Source organism: Pseudophryne corroboree, unplaced genomic scaffold (assembly GCF_028390025.1).
Source record: "Pseudophryne corroboree isolate aPseCor3 unplaced genomic scaffold, aPseCor3.hap2 scaffold_195, whole genome shotgun sequence".
Lineage (NCBI taxonomy): Eukaryota > Metazoa > Chordata > Amphibia > Anura > Myobatrachidae > Pseudophryne > Pseudophryne corroboree.
In genome coordinates this window covers 428997-442574 of record NW_026968590.1, presented here as the reverse complement: position 1 = coordinate 442574, position 13578 = coordinate 428997, and positions in this window count along the sequence as shown.

Here is a 13578-nt window from a genome sequence, read left to right as displayed (position 1 = left end):
GCAAAGTGTCGCTGTGGCGCAATCAGTTAGTGTGTATGGCTATTAACCAAAAGGTTGGTGGTTCAACCCCACCCAGGGACGTAATTGACCTTGTTATCAGATTTTGTTGATCTTTAAGTAGACAAGTCAAAATTTCGAAAACCCCTGTTATGGTGTAGGGTACCTGGCCTTCTCTGATGTAATCAGAGTTAGATTTGATTCGGTGATTTTATAAAAACAGCTAGGAAGCACAATTTAGCAGTGGGTTGCAGAGAAAAAGAAATATGCTGGCAAAAAAATCCAATTGAGTGATTAAACAGCTCTTCATTTTCTGGCTTTATTTTTATGCTAACAAATTTGTTCTCTGAAAAGTGTCCACAAAGCCAAGTATCTGATTAACATCTTTGTAGGGATGGTTTTTCACCTATTACTAAATTAAACTTGCTTCATTGGAAAGGCAGCAAGATGCATCCTCATTTCAATATCTACTGAAATAATACAGGTTGACACCAGGAAACATTAACGCCACTGCATCCTTGCTGCTTTCTCATGTGGAAGTCTGTTTAATGTGAAAACAAGGTGATATCTAATTAGCACACAGGTAAGGAATTAAGAAAATCTTTATTTAAGGGTGAAGATTTTTCTCACAAAATCGTTGCCCCAATGCATCATTGAAATTCAAGCTGGAAAGATGATTTTAATATATCACTTGTACATTTTGTATTGCTCTTCTGGTGACAATGTAGTTTGCTTTTGTCAATTACCATTTTAATAATCGGGTAAAGAAAATTAATTGGATTTTTGAAAGAAAACAATACTGTCAATATACTATTAAAACAAATTAAAATGGTAAAAGTTATTGTACTTTAAGTAAAAATAAAAGAGCAAAAATATCAATCCCAGTTTTGGATTACTTTAATTAACAAAAAAAATGCATATAGCAGAGGATAGTTTCAATCTGCCTACCTCTGGGTTATGGACCCAGCATGCTTCCATTACAGTACTCTGCTGCACATGTAAGTGCAAGAGATCCTGAAGCACTCACTCATCATGGGAAAGTACCAATGTGTTTCTTCATTGGTTGATGGAAGAAACATCTTACAAAAACTCTCCACATTATTGACTTTTTAAAATGTTTCTAGGAATCGTTCTAGATGAATGCTTATTAGTCTTTGTCAGTAAGTACTTTTGCAAAGTGTCGCTGTGGCGCAATCAGTTAGTGTGTGAGGCTATTAACCAAAAGGTTGGTGGTTCAATCCCACCCAGGGACTTAATTGACCTTGTTATCAGATTTTGGTGATCTTTAAGTAGACAAGTCAAAATTTCAAACCCCCTGTTATGGTGTAGGGTACCTGGCCTTCTCTGATGTAATCAGAGTTAGATTTGATTCGGTGATTTTATAAAAACAGCTAGGAAGCACAATTTAGCAGTGGGTTGCAGAGAAAAAGAAATATGCTGGCAAAAAAATCCAATTGAGTGATTAAACAGCTCTTCATTTTCTGGCTTTATTTTTATGCTAACAAATTTGTTCTCTGAAAAGTGTCCACAAAGCCAAGTATCTGATTAACATCTTTGTAGGGATGGTTTTTCACCTATTACTAAATTAAACTTGCTTCATTGGAAAGGCAGCAAGATGCATCCTCATTTCAATATCTACTGAAATAATACAGGTTGACACCAGGAAACATTAACGCCACTGCATCCTTGCTGCTTTCTCATGTGGAAGTCTGTTTAATGTGAAAACAAGGTGATATCTAATTAGCACACAGGTAAGGAATTAAGAAAATCTTTATTTAAGGGTGAAGATTTTTCTCACAAAATCGTTGCCCCAATGCATCATTGAAATTCAAGCTGGAAAGATGATTTTAATATATCACTTGTACATTTTGTATTGCTCTTCTGGTGACAATGTAGTTTGTTTTTGTCAATTACCATTTTAATTATCGGGTAAAGAAAATTAAGTGGATTTTTGAAAGAAAACAATACTGTCAATATACTATTAAAACAAATTAAAATGGTAAAAGTTATTGTACTTTAAGTAAAAATAAAAGAGCAAAAATATCAATCCCAGTTTTGGATTACGTTAATTAACAAAAAAAAAATGCATATAGCAGAGGATAGTTTCAATCTGCCTACCTCTGGGTTATGGACCCAGCATGCTTCCATTACAGTACTCTGCTGCACATGTAAGTGCAAAAGATCCTGAAGCACTCACTCATCATGGGAAAGTACCAATGTGTTTCTTCATTGGTTGATGGAAGAAACATCTTACAAAAACTCTCCACATTATTGACTTTTTAAAATGTTTCTAGGAATCGTTCTAGATGAATGCTTATTAGCCTTTGTCAGTATGTACTTTTGCAAAGTGTCGCTGTGGCGCAATCAGTTAGTGTGTAAGGCTATTAACCAAAAGGTTGGTGGTTCAATCCCACCCAGGGACTTAATTGACCTTGTTATCAGATTTTGGTGATCTTTAAGTAGACAAGTCAAAATTTCAAACCCCTTGTTATGGTGTAGGGTACCTGGCCTTCTCTGATGTAGTTAGATTTGATTCAGTGATTTTATAAAAACAGCTAGGAAGCACAATTTAGCAGTGGGTTGCAGAGAAAAAGAAATATGCTGGCAGAAAAATCCAATTGAGTGATTAAACAGCTCTTCATTTTCTGGCTTTATTTTTATGCTAACTAATTTGTTCTCTGAAAAGTGTCCACAAAGCCAAGTATCTGATTAACATATTTGTAGGGATGGTTTTTCATCTATTACTAAATTAAACTTGCTTCATTGGAAAGGCAGCAAGATGCATCCTCATTTCAATATCTACTGAAATAATACAGGTTGACACCAGGAAACATTAACGCCACTGCATCCTTGCTGCTTTCTCATGTGGAAGTCTGTTTAATGTGAAAACAAGGTGATATCTAATTAGCACACAGGTAAGGAATTAAGAAAATCTTTATTTAAGGGTGAAGATGTTTCTCACATAATCGTTGCCCCAATGCATCATTGAAATTCAAGCTGGAAAGATGATTTTAATGTATCACTTGTACATTTTGTATTGCTCTTCTGGTGACAATGTAGTTTGTTTTTGTCAATTACCATTTTAATAATAGGGTAAAGAAAATTAAGTGGATTTTTGAAAGAAAACAATACTGTCAATATACTATTAAAACAAATTAAAATGGTAAAAGTTATTGTACTTTAAGTAAAAATAAAAGCTAAAATATCAATCCCAGTTTTGGATTACTTTAATGAACAAAAAAAAATGCATATAGCAAAGGATAGTTTCAATCTGCCTACCTCTGGGTTATGGGCCCAGCATGCTTCCATTGCAGTACTCTGCTGCACATTTAAGTGCAAGAGATCCTGAAGCACTCACTCATCATGCGAAAGTACCAATGTGTTTCTTCATTGGTTGCTGGAAGAAACATCTTACAAAAACTCTCCAGATTATTGACTTTTTAAAGTTTTTCTAGGAAACGTTCTAGATGAATGCTTATTAGTCTTTGTCAGTATGGACTTTTTGCAAAGTGTCTCTGTGGCGCAATCTGTTAGTGTGTTCAGCTATTAATCAAAAGGTTGGTGGTTCAATCCCACCCAGGGACGTAATTGACCTTGTGATCAGATTTTGGTGATATTTAAGTAGACAAGTCAAAATTGCAAACCCTCTCTTATGGTGTAGGGTACCTGGCCTTCTCTGATGTAATCAGAGTTAGATTTGATTAAGTGATTTTATAAAAAAAACAGCTAGGAAGCACAATTTAGCAGTGGGTTGCAGAGAAAAAGAAAAATGCTGGCAGAAAAATCCAATTGAGTGATTAAACAGCTCTTCATTTTCTGGCTTTATTTTTATGATAACAAATTTGTTCTCTGAAAAGTGTCCACAAAGCCAAGTATCTGATTAACATCTTTGTAGGGATGGTTTTTCACCTATTACTAAATTAAACTTGCTTCATTAAAAAGGCAGCAAGATGCATCCTCATTTCAATATCTACAGAAATAATACAGGTTGACACCAGGAAACATTAACACCACTGCATCTTTGCTGTTTTCTCATGTGGAAGTCTGTTTAATGTGAAAACAAGGTGATATCTAATTAGCACACAGGTAAAGAATTAAGAAAATCTTTATTTAAGGGTGAAGATGTTTCTCACAAAATCGTTGCCCCAATGCATCATTGAAATTCAAGCTGGAAAGATGATTTTAATATATCACTTGTACATTTTGTATTGCTCTTCTGGTGACAATGTAGTTTGTTTTTGTCAATTACCATTTTAATAATCGGGTAAAGAAAATTAATTGGATTTTTGAAAGAAAACAATACTGTCAATATACTATTAAAACAAATTAAAATGGTAAAAGTTATTGTACTTTAAGTAAAAATAAAAGCTAAAATATCAATCCCAGTTTTGGATTACTTTAATGAACAAAAAAAAATGCATATAGCAAAGGATAGTTTCAATCTGCCTACCTCTGGGTTATGGGCCCAGCATGCTTCCATTGCAGTACTCTGCTGCACATTTAAGTGCAAGAGATCCTGAAGCACTCACTCATCATGCGAAAGTACCAATGTGTTTCTTCATTGGTTGCTGGAAGAAACATCTTACAAAAACTCTCCAGATTATTGACTTTTTAAAGTTTTTCTAGGAAACGTTCTAGATGAATGCTTATTAGTCTTTGTCAGTATGGACTTTTTGCAAAGTGTCTCTGTGGCGCAATCTGTTAGTGTGTTCAGCTATTAATCAAAAGGTTGGTGGTTCAATCCCACCCAGGGACGTAATTGACCTTGTGATCAGATTTTGGTGATATTTAAGTAGACAAGTCAAAATTGCAAACCCTCTCTTATGGTGTAGGGTACCTGGCCTTCTCTGATGTAATCAGAGTTAGATTTGATTAAGTGATTTTATAAAAAAAAACAGCTAGGAAGCACAATTTAGCAGTGGGTTGCAGAGAAAAAGAAAAATGCTGGCAGAAAAATCCAATTGAGTGATTAAACAGCTCTTCATTTTCTGGCTTTATTTTTATGATAACAAATTTGTTCTCTGAAAAGTGTCCACAAAGCCAAGTATCTGATTAACATCTTTGTAGGGATGGTTTTTCACCTATTACTAAATTAAACTTGCTTCATTAAAAAGGCAGCAAGATGCATCCTCATTTCAATATCTACAGAAATAATACAGGTTGACACCAGGAAACATTAACACCACTGCATCTTTGCTGTTTTCTCATGTGGAAGTCTGTTTAATGTGAAAACAAGGTGATATCTAATTAGCACACAGGTAAAGAATTAAGAAAATCTTTATTTAAGGGTGAAGATGTTTCTCACAAAATCGTTGCCCCAATGCATCATTGAAATTCAAGCTGGAAAGATGATTTTAATATATCACTTGTACATTTTGTATTGCTCTTCTGGTGACAATGTAGTTTGTTTTTGTCAATTACCATTTTAATAATCGGGTAAAGAAAATTAATTGGATTTTTGAAAGAAAACAATACTGTCAATATACTATTAAAACAAATTAAAATGGTAAAAGTTGTTGTACTTTAAGTAAAAATAAAAGCTAAAATATCAATCCCAGTTTTGGATTACTTTAATGAACAAAAAAAAATGCATATAGCAAAGGATAGTTTCAATCTGCCTACCTCTGGGTTATGGGCCCAGCATGCTTCCATTGCAGTACTCTGCTGCACATGTAAGTGCAAGAGATCCTGAAGCACTCACTCATCATGCGAAAGTACCAATGTGTTTCTTCGTTGGTTGCTGGAAGAAACATCTTACAAAAACTCTCCAGATTATTGACTTTTTAAAGTTTTTTTTAGGAAACGTTCTAGATGAATGCTTATTAGTCTTTGTCAGTATGTACTTTTTGCAAAGTGTCTCTGTGGCGCAATTGGTTAGTGTGTTCAGCTATTAATCAAAAAGTTGGTGGTTCAATCCCACCCAGGGACATAATTGACCTTGTGATCAGATTTTGGTGATATTTAAGTAGACAAGTCAAAATTGCAAACCCCCTCTTATGGTGTAGGGTACCTGGCCTTCTCTGATGTAATCAGAGTTAGATTTGATTAAGTGATTTTATAAAAAAACAGCTAGGAAGCACAATTTAGCAGTGGGTTGCAGAGAAAAAGAAAAATGCTGGCAGAAAAATCCAATTGAGTGATTAAACAGCTCTTCATTTTCTGGCTTTATTTTTATGATAACAAATTTGTTCTCTGAAAAGTGTCCACAAAGCCAAGTATCTGATTAACATTTTTGTAGGGATGGTTTTTCACCTATTACTAAATTAAACTTGCTTCATTGGAAAGGCAGCAAGATGCATCCTCATTTCAATATCTACGGAAATAATACAGGTTGACACCAGGAAACATTAACGCCACTGCATCTTTGCTGTTTTCTCATGTGGAAGTCTGTTTAATGTGAAAACAAGGTGATATCTAATTAGCACACAGGTAAGGAATTAAGAAAATCTTTATTTAAGGGTGAAGATGTTTCTCACAAAATCGTTGCCCCAATGCATCATTGAAATTCAAGCTGGAAAGATGATTTTAATATATCACTTGTACATTTTGTATTGCTCTTCTGGTGACAATGTAGTTTGTTTTTGTCAATTACCATTTTAAAAATCGGGTAAAGAAAATTAATTGGATTTTTGAAAGAAAACAATACTGTCAATATACTATTAAAACAAATTAAAATGGTAAAAGTTATTGTACTTTAAGTAAAAATAAAAGCTAAAATATCAATCCCAGTTTTGGATTACTTTAATGAACAAAAAAAAAATGCATATAGCAAAGGATAGTTTCAATCTGCCTACCTCTGGGTTATGGGCCCAGCATGCTTCCAGTGCAGTACTCTGCTGCACATGTAAGTGCAAGAGATCCTGAAGCACTCACTCATCATGCGAAAGTACCAATGTGTTTCTTCATTGGTTGCTGGAAGAAACATCTTACAAAAACTCTCCAGATTATTGACTTTTTAAAGTTTTTCTAGGAAACGTTCTAGATGAATGCTTATTAGTCTTTGTCAGTATGTACTTTTTGCAAAGTGTCTCTGTGGCGCAATCGGTTAGTGTGTTCAGCTATTAATCAGAAGGTTGGTGGTTCAATCCCACCCAGGGACGTAATTGACATTGTGATCAGATTTTGGTAATATTTAAGTAGACAAGTCAAAATTGCAAAACCCCTCTTATGGTGTAGGGTACCTGGCCTTCTCTGATGTAATCAGAGTTAGATTTGATTAAGTGATTTTATAAAAAAAACAGCTAGGAAGCACAATTTAGCAGTGGGTTGCAGAGAAAAAGAAAAATGCTGGCAGAAAAATCCAATTGAGTGATTAAACAGCTCTTCATTTTCTGGCTTTATTTTTATGATAACAAATTTGTTCTCTGAAAAGTGTCCACAAAGCCAAGTATCTGATTAACATCTTTGTAGGGATGGTTTTTCACCTATTACTAAATTAAACTTGCTTCATTGGAAAGGCAGCAAGATGCATCCTCATTTCAATATCTACGGAAATAATACAGGTTGACACCAGGAAACATTAACGCCACTGCATCTTTGCTGTTTTCTCATGTGGAAGTCTGTTTAATGTGAAAACAAAGTGATATCTAATTAGCACACAGGTAAGGAATTAAGAAAATCTTTATTTAAGGGTGAAGATGTTTCTCACAAAATCGTTGCCCCAATGCATCATTGAAATCCAAGCTGGAAAGATGATTTTAATATATCACTTGTACATTTTGTATTGCTCTTCTGGTGACAATGTAGTTTGTTTTTGTCAATTACCATTTTAATAATCGGGTAAAGAAAATTAATTGGATTTTTGAAAGAAAACAATACTGTCAATATACTATTAAAACAAATTAAAATGGTAAAAGTTATTGTACTTTAAGTAAAAATAAAAGAGCAAAAATATCAATCCCAGTTTTGGATTACTTCAATTAACAAAAAAAAAATGCATATAGCAGAGGATAGTTTCAATCTGCCTACCTCTGGGTTATGGACCCAGCATGCTTTCATAACAGTACTCTGCTGCACATGTAAGTGCAAGAGATCCTGAAGCACTCACTCATCATGGGAAAGTACCAATGTGTTTCTTCATTGGTTGATGGAAGAAACATCTTACAAAAACTCTCCAGATTATTGACTATTTAAAGTTTTTATAGGAAACGTTCTAGATGAATGCTTATTAGCCTTTGTCAGTATGTACTTTTGCAAAGTGTCGCTGTGGCGCAATCAGTTAGTGTGTACAGCTATTAACCAAAAGGTTGGTGGTTCAATCCCACCCAGGGACATAATTGACCTTGTTATCAGATTTTGTTGATCTTTAAGTAGACAAGTCAAAATTTCGAAAACCCCTGTTATGGTGTAGGGTACCTGGCCTTCTCTGATGTAATCAGAGTTAGATTTGATTCAGTGATTTTATAAAAACAGCTAGGAAGCACAATTTAGCAGTGGGTTGCAGAGAAAAAGAAATATGCTATCAAAAAAATCCAATTGAGTGATTAAACAGCTCTTCATTTTCTGGCTTTATTTTTATGCTAACAAATTTGTTCTCTGAAAAGTGTCCACAAAGCCAAGTCTCTGATTAACACCTTTGTAGGGATGGTTTTTCACCTATTACTAAATTAAACTTGCTTCATTGGAAAGGCAGCAAGATGCATCCTCATTTCAATATCTACTGAAATAATACAGGTTGACACCAGGAAACATTAACGCCACTGCATCCTTGCTGCTTTCTCATGTGGAAGTCTGTTTAATGTGAAAACAAGGTGATATCTAATTAGCACACAGGTAAGGAATTAAGAAAATCTTTATTTAAGGGTGAAGATGTTTCTCACAAAATCGTTGCCCCAATGCATCATTGAAATTCAAGCTGGAAAGATGATTTTAATATATCACTTGTACATTTTGTATTGCTCTTCTGGTGACAATGTAGTTTGTTTTTGTCAGTTACCATTTTAATAATCGGGTAAAGAAAATTAATTGGATTTTTGAAAGAAAACAATACTGTCAATATACTATTAAAACAAATTAAAATGGTAAAAGTTATTGTACTTTAAGTAAAAATAAAAGCTAAAATATCAATCCCAGTTTTGGATTACTTTAATGAACAAAAAAAAAGGCATATAGTAGAGGATAGTTTCAATCTGCCTACCTCTGGGTTATGGACCCAGCATGCTTCCATTACAGTACTCTGCTGCACATGTAAGTGCAAGAGATCCTGAAGCACTCACTCATCATGGGAAAGTACCAATGTGTTTCTTCATTGGTTGATGGAAGAAACATCTTACAAAAACTCTCCACATTATTGACTTTTTAAAATGTTTCTAGGAATCGTTCTAGATGAATGCTTATTAGCCTTTGTCAGTAAGTACTTTTGCAAAGTGTCGCTGTGGCGCAATCAGTTAGTGTGTAAGGCTATTAACCAAAAGGTTGGTGGTTCAATCCCACCCAGGGACTTAATTGACCTTGTTATCAGATTTTGGTGATCTTTAAGCAGACAAGTCAAAATTTCAAACCCCCTGTTATGGTGTAGGGTACCTGGCCTTCTCTGATGTAATCAGAGTTAGATTTGATTCAGTGATTTTATAAAAACAGCTAGGAAGCACAATTTAGCAGTGGGTTGCAGAGAAAAAGAAATATGCTGGCAGAAAAATCCAATTGAGTGATTAAACAGCTCTTCATTTTCTGGCTTTATTTTTATGCTAACTAATTTGTTCTCTGAAAAGTGTCCACAAAGCCAAGTATCTGATTAACATATTTGTAGGGATGGTTTTTCACCTATTACTATATTAAACTTGCTTCATTGGAAAGGCAGCAAGATGCATCCTCATTTCAATATCTACTGAAATAATACAGGTTGACACCAGGAAACATTAACGCCACTGCATCCTTGCTGCTTTCTCATGTGGAAGTCTGTTTAATGTGAAAACAAGGTGATATCTAATTAGCACACAGGTAAGGAATTAAGAAAATCTTTATTTAAGGGTAAAGATGTTTCTCACAAAATCATTGCCCCAATGCATCATTGAAATTCAAGCTGGAAAGATGATTTTAATATATCACTTGTACATTTTGTATTGCTCTTCTGGTGACAATGTAGTTTGTTTTTGTCAATTACCATTTTAATAATAGGGTAAAGAAAATTAAGTGGATTTTTGAAAGAAAACAATACTGTCAATATACTATTAAAACAAATTAAAATGGTAAAAGTTATTGTACTTTAAGTAAAAATAAAAGCTAAAATATCAATCCCAGTTTTGGATTACTTTAATGAACAAAAAAAAAATGCATATAGCAAAGGATAGTTTCAATCTGCCTACCTCTGGGTTATGGGCCCAGCATGCTTCCATTGCAGTACTCTGCTGCACATGTAAGTGCAAGAGATCCTGAAGCACTCACTCATCATGCGAAAGTACCAATGTGTTTCTTCATTGGTTGCTGGAAGAAACATCTTACAAAAACTCTCCAGATTATTGACTTTTTAAAGTTTTTCTAGGAAACGTTCTAGATGAATGCTTATTAGTCTTTGTCAGTATATTCTTTTTGCAAAGTGTCTCTGTGGTGCAATCGGTTAGTGTGTTCAGCTATTAATCAAAAGGTTGGTGGTTCAATCCCACCCAGGGACGTAATTGACCTTGTGATCAGATTTTGGTGATATTTAAGTAGACAAGTCAAAATTGCAAACCCCCTCTTATGGTGTAGGGTACCTGGCCTTCTCTGATGTAATCAGAGTTAGTTTTGATTAAGTGATTTTATAAAAAAACAGCTAGGAAGCACAATTTAGCAGTGGGTTGCAGAGAAAAAGAAAAATGCTGGCAGAAAAATACAATTGAGTGATTAAACAGCTCTTCATTTTCTGGCTTTATTTTTATGATAACAAATTTGTTCTCTGAAAAGTGTCCACAAAGCCAAGTCTCTGATTAACACCTTTGTAGGGATGGTTTTTCACCTATTACTAAATTAAACTTGCTTCATTGGAAAGGCAGCAAGATGCATCCTCATTTCAATATCTACTGAAATAATACAGGTTGACACCAGGAAACATTAACGCCACTGCATCCTTGCTGCTTTCTCATGTGGAAGTCTGTTTAATGTGAAAACAAGGTGATATCTAATTAGCACACAGGTAAGGAATTAAGAAAATCTTTATTTAAGGGTGAAGATGTTTCTCACAAAATCGTTGCCCCAATGCATCATTGAAATTCAAGCTGGAAAGATGATTTTAATATATCACTTGTACATTTTGTATTGCTCTTCTGGTGACAATGTAGTTTGTTTTTGTCAGTTACCATTTTAATAATCGGGTAAAGAAAATTAATTGGATTTTTGAAAGAAAACAATACTGTCAATATACTATTAAAACAAATTAAAATGGTAAAAGTTATTGTACTTTAAGTAAAAATAAAAGCTAAAATATCAATACCAGTTTTGGATTACTTTAATGAACAAAAAAAAAATGCATATAGCAGAGGATAGTTTCAATCTGCCTACCTCTGGGTTATGGACCCAGCATGCTTCCATTACAGTACTCTGCTGCACATGTAAGTGCAAGAGATCCTGAAGCACTCACTCATCATGGGAAAGTACCAATGTGTTTCTTCATTGGTTGATGGAAGAAACATCTTACAAAAACTCTCCACATTATTGACTTTTTAAAATGTTTCTAGGAATCGTTCTAGATGAATGCTTATTAGCCTTTGTCAGTAAGTACTTTTGCAAAGTGTCGCTGTGGCGCAATCAGTTAGTGTGTAAGGCTATTAACCAAAAGGTTGGTGGTTCAATCCCACCCAGGGACTTAATTGACCTTGTTATCAGATTTTGGTGATCTTTAAGCAGACAAGTCAAAATTTCAAACCCCCTGTTATGGTGTAAGGTACCTGGCCTTCTCTGATGTAATCAGAGTTAGATTTGATTCAGTGATTTTATAAAAACAGCTAGGAAGCACAATTTAGCAGTGGGTTGCAGAGAAAAAGAAATATGCTGGCAGAAAAATCCAATTGAGTGATTAAACAGCTCTTCATTTTCTGGCTTTATTTTTATGCTAACTAATTTGTTCTCTGAAAAGTGTCCACAAAGCCAAGTATCTGATTAACATATTTGTAGGGATGGTTTTTCACCTATTACTAAATTAAACTTGCTTCATTGGAAAGGCAGCAAGATGCATCCTCATTTCAATATCTACTGAAATAATACAGGTTGACACCAGGAAACATTAACGCCACTGCATCCTTGCTGCTTTCTCATGTGGAAGTCTGTTTAATGTGAAAACAAGGTGATATCTAATTAGCACACAGGTAAGGAATTAAGAAAATCTTTATTTAAGGGTAAAGATGTTTCTCACAAAATCATTGCCCCAATGCATCATTGAAATTCAAGCTGGAAAGATGATTTTAATATATCACTTGTACATTTTGTATTGCTCTTCTGGTGACAATGTAGTTTGTTTTTGTCAATTACCATTTTAATAATAGGGTAAAGAAAATTAAGTGGATTTTTGAAAGAAAACAATACTGTCAATATACTATTAAAACAAATTAAAATGGTAAAAGTTATTGTACTTTAAGTAAAAATAAAAGCTAAAATATCAATCCCAGTTTTGGATTACTTTAATGAACAAAAAAAAAATGCATATAGCAAAGGATAGTTTCAATCTGCCTACCTCTGGGTTATGGGCCCAGCATGCTTCCATTGCAGTACTCTGCTGCACATGTAAGTGCAAGAGATCCTGAAGCACTCACTCATCATGCGAAAGTACCAATGTGTTTCTTCATTGGTTGCTGGAAGAAACATCTTACAAAAACTCTCCAGATTATTGACTTTTTAAAGTTTTTCTAGGAAACGTTCTAGATGAATGCTTATTAGTCTTTGTCAGTATAGTCTTTTTGCAAAGTGTCTCTGTGGCGCAATCGGTTAGTGTGTTCAGCTATTAATCAAAAGGTTGGTGGTTCAATCCCACCCAGGGACGTAATTGACCTTGTGATCAGATTTTGGTGATATTTAAGTAGACAAGTCAAAATTGCAAACCCCCTCTTATGGTGTAGGGTACCTGGCCTTCTCTGATGTAATCAGAGTTAGATTTGATTAAGTGATTTTATAAAAAAACAGCTAGGAAGCACAATTTAGCAGTGGGTTGCAGAGAAAAAGAAAAAAGCTGGCAGAAAAATACAATTGAGTGATTAAACAGCTCTTCATTTTCTGGCTTTATTTTTATGATAACAAATTTGTTCTCTGAAAAGTGTCCACAAAGCCAAGTATCTGATTAACATCTTTGTAGGGATGGTTTTTCACCTATTACTAAATTAAACTTGCTTCATTGGAAAGGCAGCAAGATGCATCCTCATTTCAATATCTACGGAAATAATACAGGTTGACACCATGAAACATTAACGCCACTGCATCTTTGCTGTTTTCTCATGTGGAAGTCTGTTTAATGTGAAAACAAGGTGATATCTAATTAGCACACAGGTAAGGAATTAAGAAAATCTTTATTTAAGGGTGAAGATGTTTCTCACAAAATCGTTGCCCCAATGCATCATTGAAATCCAAGCTGGAAAGATGATTTTAATATATCACTTGTACATTTTGTATTGCTCTTCT